This window comes from Lepisosteus platostomus, chromosome 2, assembly GCF_059453375.1.
Source record: "Lepisosteus platostomus isolate fLepPlt1 chromosome 2, fLepPlt1.hap1, whole genome shotgun sequence".
Classification (NCBI taxonomy): Eukaryota; Metazoa; Chordata; class Actinopteri; order Semionotiformes; family Lepisosteidae; genus Lepisosteus; species Lepisosteus platostomus.
Window position 1 is genome coordinate 13106388 of NC_142612.1, and position 12501 is coordinate 13118888.

Consider the following 12501-nt stretch of genomic DNA (forward strand, 5'->3'; position numbering starts at 1 on the left):
GCCCAGTGATGAATATGCATGAGAAAGGCATCAGCCCACAGCCTTACCTCCGGTTTCAGCCAATCGCGGCTCAGCCGGTCGACTTGCGGCCCGAGGCTGGGCCCTGATTGGCCAGTCAAGCCGGGACTTCCTTGTCTGAGGGCTGCGTCTCTGGTAACAGGCCTTCTGCCAAGTTACAGTGGAAACTACGAGCCCGGAACACGTTTAACCCTACAGGGTCCGAAATGCTGCGATGCTTGAATGTCGGTGATGCCTTCGTCACTTTGATGTCTGGAGGTCTGCAGAACAGAGAGTGGGTGCTCAGCTGACTCGCCACCCTGTATCAACCTACTGCACGTCCTTAATAACGGCCTTAGTGGCTCGTTAGATGCCGTAGTTTCCGAAAAACGCTTGGTATCATGACAATTCTGAGGGGGGAAAAACTGTCTGAATAAAAGATATTTTAGAAAAGATAACTCAAGTTTCAGCCCCATTTCTGCGGCACCCTAACGAAGAGTATTGGCTCATTGCTTGGGGTCTCCTGCTGGTTTGTAATGGCGCGTTTATAAATGTAAATGTGCTAATTAATGGTGTTGTCCACAGTATTCTCCCCATAAAGAAACGACTGTATGTTTCTCCTGGTCTATACAGATGAAGACTGGAGTCAACCTCTTTTTTTATTGCCAACCCACCAACCCATCGAAGTACATCAATTGTGTGCCTTTCGTTTTGTCCAAGTATATAACTATTTTTCAATATTATTCGTTTTTTGCTGAATTCAGTTATTCAACGGCAAGCACAAAACAGACCGAGATGTGAAAATATGGTTCTTTGAACAGTGGATGTTACTTATGCATCAAATTGTTGTTTTTTTTTAATTGAGTGAGTAATAATTATTGCACCCCTGTGTTGTTTTAATGCACAATTTATGGTAAAAAGTTATATTATCGTCTTTTGTGTCCAATTCAGACGGAATCAGAGGGGTCTAATAAATGTCTAAACGCCGTTGCTTGGCTAAATTAGAGCATGCACAAAACGTCAAAACGCTCAAGATTATGGTGGTTTAGCGGTCATGCTTCACTTTGAAGAAGGCAGAGATGGCAGATTTCGGATCCTACCTCCACAGAATCTACTTACAGCTGTTGTTAGATTCAGGTAAATACGGGTGTCATTTTCAAAGTATATAGAGCGTTCGTTCTCAAGTCGCAACGTGAGGGTAGCTCGTCAATGAGTGCAATATTTATTAATTAAATATGTATTTAAACATATTAAGGATTACTTTTATTTTATTGAAATGAAGTGTTTTGAGTGCACATTGTGTGTCACCTCCGTAATACAGTTTATCTTAGGCGTGTGCTGACTACGTAGGCGGGAGTGGTGTGATGCATCTTGTTGAAACACGCTTATGGGCAAGATATTTTAACGACCGCAGGGTTCGGCACGGAATATAGCAGGCGTAGGACTCAGGAAAAGGGGTTGAACAACACATTTATTAACCAGAACCGGGGAAAGGTACACACAGGGACAGGGGTTGCAGCACTGCACTACTACTGACACGGGAGAGAAGAGGGAGCCTCACGCCCCCCCCCATACAGTCCAGTTTCCCCCAGTCCCGCCCCTCAGGCGCTGTTCCCAGCCCGCCCTGGGGGCGCATGACCAAAGGGAATGAAGCAGACGTTAAGCACCCACATGGGCGCTACACTGCCCCCACCTAAGAGTTGAGCGTGCTGCTGGGACTCTCCGCGCACCTGGCCTCTCTCCGTGCCAATCCCGCTGGGGCTCTCCGCGCACTGGTCCTCTCTTTGCGTGCCAGGACTTTCACCGCGCCGCGCCACTCCTGCTGGGGCTCTCCCCATCAGGCCTCTCTCCGCGCGCCAAGCCTTTCACTGCGCTGCTCCCGCTGGGGCACACCAGGCCTCTCTCTGCGTTCACCGGCGTCTCTCCGCGCTCAGGACTCCGCTCTGCTCCACTCCGATCCCACTGCTGACACCAATGTAACGACCGCGAGGTTCGGCACGGAATGCAGCAGGCGTAGGACTCAGGAAAAGGGGTTGAACAACATTTATTAACCAGAACTGGGGAAAGGTACACACGTGGGGACAGCGCTGCACCTACACTAACACACACACGGGAGAGAAGAGGCCGCCTCACAGTCCGGTTCCCCCAAGTCCCGCCCCTCAGGCGCTGTTCCCAGCCCGCCTTGCTTGTGCATGGTCAAAGGGAACGGAGCAGTCTGTAAGCTCCCCACGTGGGAGCTACAATATATATAATGAAGATTTTCAGGTGCATCTTAAAATAGGCTAGGCTTATCGTAAAACAATTATAGATCGTGGCCCCCAACAGATCTAATTATGCCAGTATAAGTTTTTTCGACAAGAGGTGAAAGCTTGAGTTCTGGCTTGAGTTCTATGAAATCACGCCTTAATAGCATTTAACATTAGAGGTCGGCAGTCGTGTGTCTATATGACAAACTATAAATTCTTCTCTGCAGTGGTCGTTATTGTGTTTTTTATGGCCTGCAAGTTAACAGGATACACCAAGGACCTCTTCCAAAAGCACATGGTTTGTATTTGTGATTAAAACTGGGCTCTTTACAAAAGAGAAACTGTTTTCTGCAGCCTTTTCGTTTCCGGTGTGGCAGATTATCAGTTTAACCGAGTCATTTTAACCAAACCGATTTACATGCACACCCATGAGAAAAACATGGAATTTTAAACCACAATCTTCCAGTTACACCCTAACCCAATAGTACTAATGCTCTTGCACATTAGCTACAGGCATGAGAAACAGGCACCTACACACATGGTAAATTTGCACCTGTCCTCTGACGCCTGAAAAAAAATATGCTCTTGTAGGTGTTTCACTGGCAGCCGGGTTAATTGTTTTCCGAACAGGCCACTAAGGGATGTTGGTGGCCTTACCATTTTCAAAGGGGGAAAGCTGGCAAGACTGTCCCAGCAATGTGACTGGGAGGGAAAACAAACCCAGCGCAAAGCAAGGCAGAGATCAGTTGGTAATTATTAGTGATGTCACAGAGCCACAAGGGAGTAAAGCAATTAAAGATTTAGGGATTAAAGGGCTGCTAATAGGGTTCTTACCAGCTGAACAGAGCAGCCGTGAAAACCGAGCAGTCGCTGTGCTTGGAGATGTGCACGCAGCGGATTCCGTGATCCGCTCCGGGGGACGTCGCTGAGTGTGCTCATCATCCCTGCACGCTTATTAACTAATACATCCTCGGAGCTCAGGAAGACAGCCGCACTGCTGCACTGCACTGCACACAGATTTTGAAATTATAAGTAGCAGTGTCATTAGTACTGCATACACACATCTCATAATAAATAAGAGCACAGGCTTGATAGAGTAAAACAGTTATCTGTCTCACTGCATCTAACCTTTGCTGTGAAAGAAGATAAAAATGCAATGGGTAACTGCTTAATTTTTCATCAATCTAAATCCTAGGCATCATAATGGCACAATCCACGGCTGTTGTTAACTATTTTGGATTTTTTTTTTTAATTACAGTCATTTTGCTACTCCAAATCAGGAGCTAACAGAGAGTCAGCACAGCAGAAGTGCAGTGCATAGTCCTCCGCAATACGGAACGCATTTGTCCGCAGGGTACGAGCTCGAGATTTTGACAAAAGCCTAGACGAAAATCATAGAATTTTCATAGAAGAAAAATGACATCATTTTGGTGACCAGGGCTAGGCAAGTGAATGTCATTGGTGCCCATAATCAGATGCTTACTGGTGTAGCTCTTGTATCTATAATTGCAGTGGTGTTACCCTGAAGGACAAGCCAGCTCAATGATCTCGCCAGGAAATCCACATACATACAGTACCCTCCGTACTTGAAACCATATGACTGGAATGCTATCATTCTGCTACATCTATTTTCTTTTCCAGCTGAGCGCCGAGCGCTTTAGGTTTCACCTCATTTATCAGCGTTATAAATTAACATTGCAGTGTGCCTTGTCTGTCGACTCAAACAGGGCTAATAAATAACTTACAGTCAGAGTCACCGCTGAGTGAAAACCCGAGCCTGCCCTTTAACATGCTCAAGGGCTGGAAAGAGGAAAACGCGGTCTCTGATTGCGAACACCAGTGGCCTTTGTTGTGGAGAGGGAAATTGTTACGGTAACTGCCATGGCAACCAAAGAGAGACGCAGGCAGATCTGGTATTCGAGGTGGTCAGCTACAGTCTCTCCCAATACACACACACTGTACGCCTGCCTTCTTTCATATTGTTTGCATTTTGCCTTATTTAAAGAAAAATAGCTTTAAGTTCACCTTCTCATTTGCTTAGAATTCAACTGGAATTTCTGAAAACTAGATACCTGGCTCATTTCTAACAAAATTCCCACACGAGTTGTACCTCTATCAGCAGTACTCAGGACCTAGTGCAGTATCAGCATTAAACCTGTGGTGTAAGAGACAGATGTTTATTCTCTAAAAGGAAATAAACTTTTTCAAAATCATAAAAAAGTATGAACTATTGTGTTTTAATTAAGACAGAGGCAGAAAATAGAGTGAGAGTAGCAGCTTAATTAATTACAATTGAAATGATTTATGGCCATTTATTTTTTTCTGTAGGGCTTGAACATGAGCCTGGTTTTTAAACCTTAATATACTGGACCTCAATCTGTTCTAAACCTACGGTATACTGTGCTCTGCCACCTCACTCTTTAGCAAAAAAACAGGTTGGTGGGAAACAGACTGAACAATATTATGAGAAGAAATGTTTATTCAAAACACCCATTTTTGATTGAAATCTAGTCTGTCTGGTAAGGCATGCTGCACAAATGAAACAATAGTAATTTTAAGACTTGTAGCACCCAAAATGATACTGAATACAAGATGCTGTGTGTGTGTACAATACCTAAATCCGACTAGCGCCTCAAATAGGTTACCACAGAACAACATAAGCTCCCCCTTAAATGGGGCAAGAAGGTTCCAGAAATGTTATAAAAAAAACACCCTTTTCTCTCAATTAAACAGCAAGGAACTCAGGCACTATGTGTATGCTCATGCTCTTGATTATCAGACGGACTGCTGAGCTACAGTAATTTGCTTAACAAGATTAGTATCCCAGTTTGCTGTCTCCCTGGTTTACAGATTCCTATCTCGCTCATCACTCTTTCTTCTCAGGGCTCATTAAAGCTTGGAATTGGACTGGCAGGGCTGTCTGGGAGAGAAATTGGGGGAGGAACAGAGAGAAACAATTGTGTGCATTGTAGACGCAAGAGTGGGATGCTTTTGAAAAGAACTTACATACAGCCACAGGCTTTATACACATGTACAGCGACACAGAATGGAATTGCTTTGACGGCACGCTTGATTTGAAACAGAAACATCAGTTTTCTCTAATTGATTATGCAGCAGTGAAGTGTGTGAATGCTCTTAACTGCGAGAAGTCTTAACTGTGAGAAAGGCACATCCCATGGCAAATCCAAGATCCAAAAAAGCTGCCATCTCCGGCAAGCTTTTTACTGCCTTTATTTTTATATCCAGCAACGTGTTTCCTCGCGCACTTCATTAAAAATGGTCTCTTGCCTGTCACGTGATGAGAGCTAGTTAGATCTTTCAACCTTGGGTCTTTTAGCACTAACCAAGAGAGAAAGGAAAGACATCAAAACCTCTCTCTTACCACAAGAATGCTTGGAGCTTCTACTTAATCACAGCTTGTGAATAAAGTCTTACTAGAGATTGAACCTAATGTACTATTGTACAGTGATAATCACCATCAGCAGCAAAGAAGAAGCAGAAGAACATATTTGGATATAAAATCTCTGTTGTTCATTTGTCAGTACTGTTTTACTTAATGATACATGTATATGTATAGTGCTTTCCTGGTTCCTGTTTTCCCCTTTATTTTTAATCACATTTAGTAAGGATTTTGACTCTCATTTGGTTATTTTGCATAGTCATTACTGGTAGGCAGTGTCCGTCTCACCAAATGAAGATGAAATGGGAATGATAATTGGAGATATTGCAAAACCCCTCTGAAATGGATGATTAATGCGCAGGATATGTTAGGATGCAGGGCTCCTTATGGAGAAAGAACAGCATTCAAAGTTAAGTGCTTCCCAGGGCACAGATAGAATTTCTGTTTTTCTGCACATTTTTCTAAATTGAAGAGCCTGCAAAATGAGCAACGTTTGAAATGGACAAACGGGTCTTTCCCCCTTCATTTTCTAATTATGCACTCCAAAGTATGTGTCGGAAAGACTTCAAACGTGGGAAATACTCTTTTATTTCCCGCGGAATCAAAGAGGAATCCCCCACTTTGAACTTGTGTGTGAATTGTAACCAACAGCTCTGTTTTATTCTGAATTGGGACAGAGGGTCCAGGGTGCAGGGCAGCACTGTGTTCCAGTGGTTAGCATTGTGTGCAGTTTGTATGTTCTCCCCGCGAAGCGTAGTTCAGGACCCTGTGCAGACGGTATAATCCGGAAGTAAGTGGAGAAGGACATCAGGGTTAGGACGGGTTGACAGACAGGGGGGTGTGACGGCGGTGATCCGGTGCTCGGGGGGTGCGGCAAGGACAAACAATCCGGACAGTCCAAAGGGGGAAATCCAGCGAGTAGTCCAGAATCCAGGAACCTGGGGATCCATCCGAGACAGACAAAGTTAAAATCCGGAACGGGATCCGGAACAGGAACAAGGAGTAAAACCAAGGTAACGAGGTCAGGCGCTCCGAGTCCAGGACTCAGACGGTCAGGACACTGTGAGGAAGCCGATGCCGTTGGGTCTCTCCTGGAACCGCTGGTAGGCGGGCTTCCGGCATCCATCTCCCAGTTCGGAGCCAAGAATAGCAGGAGCGCCAGGCTTAAATAGTGGCAGACTGACCACGGGGCAGGTGACCATAATCAACTAAAATCCGAAAGGGTCGGAGCGCCCTTAAGAGGAGGGATGACGATCGTGACAGTTTCCTCCCACAGGGAGACCTACTGGTAGCTTCATGGGCTTCTGGGAAAACTGGCTCTGGTGTGACTGTGCATGTGTGTGTCTGAGTGCGCCCTGCCTTCTGCTTGTTGCTTGCCAGGACAGGCTCCAGCTCCAGCAGTATCCAATACTGCTGTACTGGATAAAGTGGTCAGAAAATGGATGGATGGATTCCAAGACATGCTGCATATGTGCCACACACGCTTTTCAAGTGCGATACCAAAAGAAAGAGGATGTGTGTGTGGCGGGAGTAGCACCCAGACTCACTCACCCTTACTACTGAACACCTTCATGCAACACTTCTGACAGAAGAAAAGAGATATTTAGTGAAAGCAAGTCAGAAAGAACCAATGCCTGTTGTCAAGTAATAATAATCATTACACTTATATAGCACCTTTCTGGACCCTCCACCAATGTGCAGCCCCACCTGGATGATGTGACGGCAGCCAGAGTGTGCCAGTATGCTCCCCACACATCAGCCATCAGTGGGGAGGAGAACAGAGTGATGAAGCCAATTCATAGATGGGGATTATTAGGAGGCCATGATTGGTAAAGGCCAGGGGGAAATTAGGCCAGGACACCGGGGTAACACCCCTACACTTTTCAAGAAACACCCTGTGATTTTTAATGACCACAGTGAGTCAGGACCTTAGGTTCACATCTCATCCAAGGGACGGCGCCTTTTTACTGTACAGTGTCCCTGTCACTATACTGGGGCATTAGGACCCACACGGCCCACAGGGTGAGTGCCCCCTACTGGTCCCACTAACACCTCTACCAGCAGCAGCCTTAGCTTTCCCAGGAGTCTCCCATCCAGGTACTGACCAGGCTCACACCTGCGGAGCTTAGCTGAGAGCTGCAGGGTGATACAGCCGCTGGCTACAGTAGCGCTCCCCGTCTGGTTTCTAACCTCAGAGGACACGAAGCGTCTCTGCCAGCGCGGCGGCCTGGCCGCGAGCCGGCTGAAAAGAGCAGGCCGCGACGGCGGTGGAGACTGAGGGTGGTTCCTGAGCTCCCCGAGCTCCAGGCTGTCGGAATGCGGGCGCGCTGCCGCCTCCGTGCTGGAGTCCAGGCCAGCTCCTGATTAGCAATCCGGCAGCTCGCGCTCGTGTCGAAGGCAGCGTGCGGGAGGTGTCCTCGGGGGGGGAGCTGCCTGTCTGGCTTCTCTCAGCGCACACAGAGCGAAGAGCCAGCTGATGAGGCCTGTCACGGGCCTCTCCAGCTCACCGGCCCAGCGCACACCAGTGCGCTGCCCCGTCCACCCGCGGATGGGTCCCGCACATGCCATCCTCTAGACTGAAGAATGCCAAAGTAATAACATCTCACTTTCCTATTAGAATGCCAAATGCGCAGAGTTATTTCGTCACACCTTCTCTTGCGATCTGCATTGCAGAACACAAAGAAGCGAGCCCATTGCGAGTTTTACTGTACGATATTGGCAGGAAGGATGGAAAAACAGCAGATTCACGACCTTGGCGATATCCTGCGGTCCAATGGCTTACTGTAGATCATTCCGGGTCTCGTGGGTCGCCGTGTCCTCGGGGTCTAATTCCATCCGAGACTCTTAATGACTTTCAGTTCAATCAATCGTTAAATGAATTTTTCCTGTATTACCACTGGTTCCAGGTTTTTACACATTGTGATTTATAAGCGACTTATAAAACCAGAAGAGGTTTAGAAGGCAGCCCTCCGGGGCCAAGCTTGAATATCACAGGGCTAAAGCTTGTTTCCTGCAGTGTTTTTTTTCCTCGGACTGAGCAATGTGGTAGAAATGCATTTCAACTATGCCACCCCAACCCCTGAACTGGCCACAGGGAACAGAGGTACCAGAGAACCTCCACTCAGGGCCAGGTGAGGTGAGGAGCTTGGGCTCTTTCTGCTTGGGGTTAAATTGTACTACACACCATACCACATTGGTGCCTATCAGTGTGTTTGCAAGTGTACTTTCCCATACTGATTACATCATTAAAAAAATTAAGAAACCATTCAACAGTGAATACACTATTGTTTGCCTTTTGTTAATAAGGCACCTCGCTGGAATCTTCAAGGGAGACAAAATTAGAAAAAAAATCTGTTCTACCATTTAAACGTGCTTTCAAAGAAACTTAAATTCAACTTAAGAAATAGGGACACGCACACACTAAACAACGACGAAGGAACGAATTTTAAAGTCTGAGCAACACACAAACCCTGCCCTGCGCTAAGATCCGCAGGTAGAGACGTCGACCTGTGTCACGTCCATATCGCCAGTGCTGCGACTATTTGACGAGGTTACATCGCCATCTGGTGTTCAAAAGAGATATTCGCTGCAGTAAGATTGACTACTCGGATCGAGCGACAAAGGCAGCGACAGTTTTTTTTTAAATTGCTTTTAACTTTATAATTAAAGGAGGGGGCAAAACGAACTTGCGTCTCACGACACGTTTACATAAAAGAGATATGTCGATCATGTGTATCATAATAATATGAAGACTGGCATTCCAAGAAGTCACTGTTCTCCTTAAGAAAATAATTGGCAACGATCTTTAAACGTGATCAGTTATTGACTATTCAGATAAACATATTGCAGGCAATTATTTCTACATATATAATAGTCAAATTCTGATCAAGACAGCACATTGAAGAACATATATCCCCTGCTCTCAAAAAATCGCCTCTTTAATACACAACTAGAAACTCAACTTAAATTTTTAAAAGTTAAAGAGGTACAAAACTCCCTATGATTAATTTCACATTAAAAATTAAAACACTACTTAAACTCCCACAAAATGGGAACACGTTATAGGGAGTGTAAATCACATTTTATACGTGCCTAAGAAACAGTTGCATCGATGAAGTTGCCATTAATAAAGCATTTAGAATCGACAAATATCTGACGCAAGTTAAAAACCATGCAATTAATCGCTACTAAGGGTAATTTACTACCACATTATTCACACTGTATTAACATTCTCTTCGTGTATGAGGGATTATAAGGGTTCCTAAATTACAGACCCTATTCTGGTGTTACCAAAATGATAAAAGTTATTCATAAATTACATTTCCAGTGACTGGAAAATTCGAGCACGGCGATGAAGAACTGCTATTGTACCTTGGTTATTTCACCATACAGTAGTTCAAAGGTGACGTGTGACGCTCTGAAATCTGCAGGTCTGCTTGAAAAACTCACCCCTCTTCGCGTCTGTGCGTTGAGTCAGCTTTCTAACAGCAAGTCATACTCGCAGACATCGGCCATCATATTTCCATATAATTATCCAATCAATACTACAGTCCTGAAGCTGTCATTCCTCGGCTGCGGCTGCCTGCAAGCCCTACCATTCAAAAACCCCGCTGTTCTGAATTTGTGCATTTCAGTCTTTTTTTCGTACGTCAATGTGGCCAATTTACTACAGAACTGCAGGGGTCTTCTTAAACACTAGAGAATCTGTAATCTGAGTAATATTCTATAAAACCCCTACAGGAAAATATGCTAGCCCGCTGAGTCTCAGCGGAACTAGGCAGCGTCTTCGCTGTGGAAAGCGTGTTTCTTTCACAACCTCCTGCTTCGCGGCTAGTCCGCGTTTTCATTTTCTCTCCAAACACAGGCAGATAGTGCAAGCGCACACTCCATGTCCCTATATACTGCAGGTACCCGTCTTTATTGGTCTAGGGACCATGTGGTCTTAATCACCTCACTATGACTACTTGGCAAGCTAACGTTCAAGTCACTTAAAATATTAACATTTCTCAACGTGCTTAAAGGATTTCTGTTAACCATGTCGAAAATAAGGTCTTCACTTTGGTTAGAATAATCTCAGAGTAGCCCTGCCTTTCCTGCAAAATTAAAATTAATTGATGATTAAATGCAGCAGTATTAGTAAAGCAACTGAAGAAACAGAAGCTGCACGTAAAAGGAATCACAGAAAGTTTTTTTTTTCCTCATGGAGAGAGATGGCACAGCACTCCGCTGAGGGAGAGATGGCAGAAGTAGAGATGTACAGTACCTTTATGCACGAAAAAGAGCATTCAGGTGCATGGACGTAATAAACTAAGCGTCTCATGCGTCAGACTCATGAAAAACATTCAAAGGAAATAGTTTTAGGGGTAAGCTACAATTAGCCATTAAATCAAATCTTAAATGGTGAAATCTGGAACATAATGTGTAAAGATGAGGCTACAGAAACAATAATTGGAACTGAACTTGAAGAAAACTAGAAAATCGTGAAATGGTAAATCTTCCTTAACTAGCTCAATGCTCTTTGAGCAAGCAACAGAGGTAATTTATACATAAGGAGCATGTAATATGGTGTATATAGTTTTTGCAAAGACGTTTGGTGAAGTTCAGCACAGTTAAGGAGAAGATGGAAATAGATGATACTGTTTATTTCCACTCTTAGTCTTTCTTTATGTTTATGATCTGGTATAGTTGGTAAACAAGTACAATATGCAGATTATACCAAACCAGGAGGCTTATTAAAGACTACTGAAGATGCAGGAAATGCACAAAATATACATATAATTTAAAACTGGGAAAGCATTAAGTGACTTCATGTAGGAAAACCACAGCATGTTACTTGCAGGTTAAAAAAAACTACAAATATAAAATGGGAATTAATCTAAGTAATAACAAGAAAAAAACAATGTTAGGATGCAAAGTTAAAGGCACATAATTTAAAGGGGTGTTTTGTTAAATTGGTACAATACAAATACTAAGACCCTCTTGTAATATTCTGTATACTTTTGGTCACCATGATGCAATATATATATATATGCCTTTTTGTAAACTAGAGTCCGAAGAAAAACAGCCAGGGAGGTTTCAGATTTAAAGGAATATGATCTGTAATAAAAAGATGTAAACCTTTTTTATCTTGAACGGAAAGACCACAAGAGGACATATACAAGTATTCAAATTCCCTAAAGACACTGACAAAGTCAGCGGTGAAACGCGGAGCAGTGTATAGAAACAGTCACTGCATTTTTTTCAAACTGAGAACGAGAGGCATTTCTTTGCAGTTCGTGGAACAAGCCACCCAGCCATGTTGTTGAAGCCGACGCCAATGCTGCAGGAAACCGCTACCGCTGGACGAGGTTCTCAGCAGGCCTCCATTCTCTGAAAACGTTCTTAGGCTTCTTGAAATGGTTCAAAAAAGGACAGCATTCTCATAATATCATCTGATCGCATTTTGTGCAAAGTTTCCCATGCTGGAGGAGAACAAAAAAAAAAACCCGGAACCTTTCCCTTTGCCATCGCAGCATGAAATACCGTTCTTTTACGACGCGTTTGTGTGACTTTATTTTGAAAAGTCATAAATAAACCCAAGCGTCATGTGTCATTGCGAGGCAGTCTGTTGAACAAGACCATTGATCACTGGGTTCTCTGGAGACAGAACACAGAGGCAGCTGAATTAATTACTCCCGTGCCAGGCACAACCAAGAGTTCCTTTACAAATGCCTAACCGGAATAATAATAATAATAATAATAATAATAATAATAATAATAATAAATAATAATAATAATAATAATATAATAATAATAATAATAATAATAATAATAATAATAATAATAAACAAATGCATACCATTGAATACCTTTTTTTAA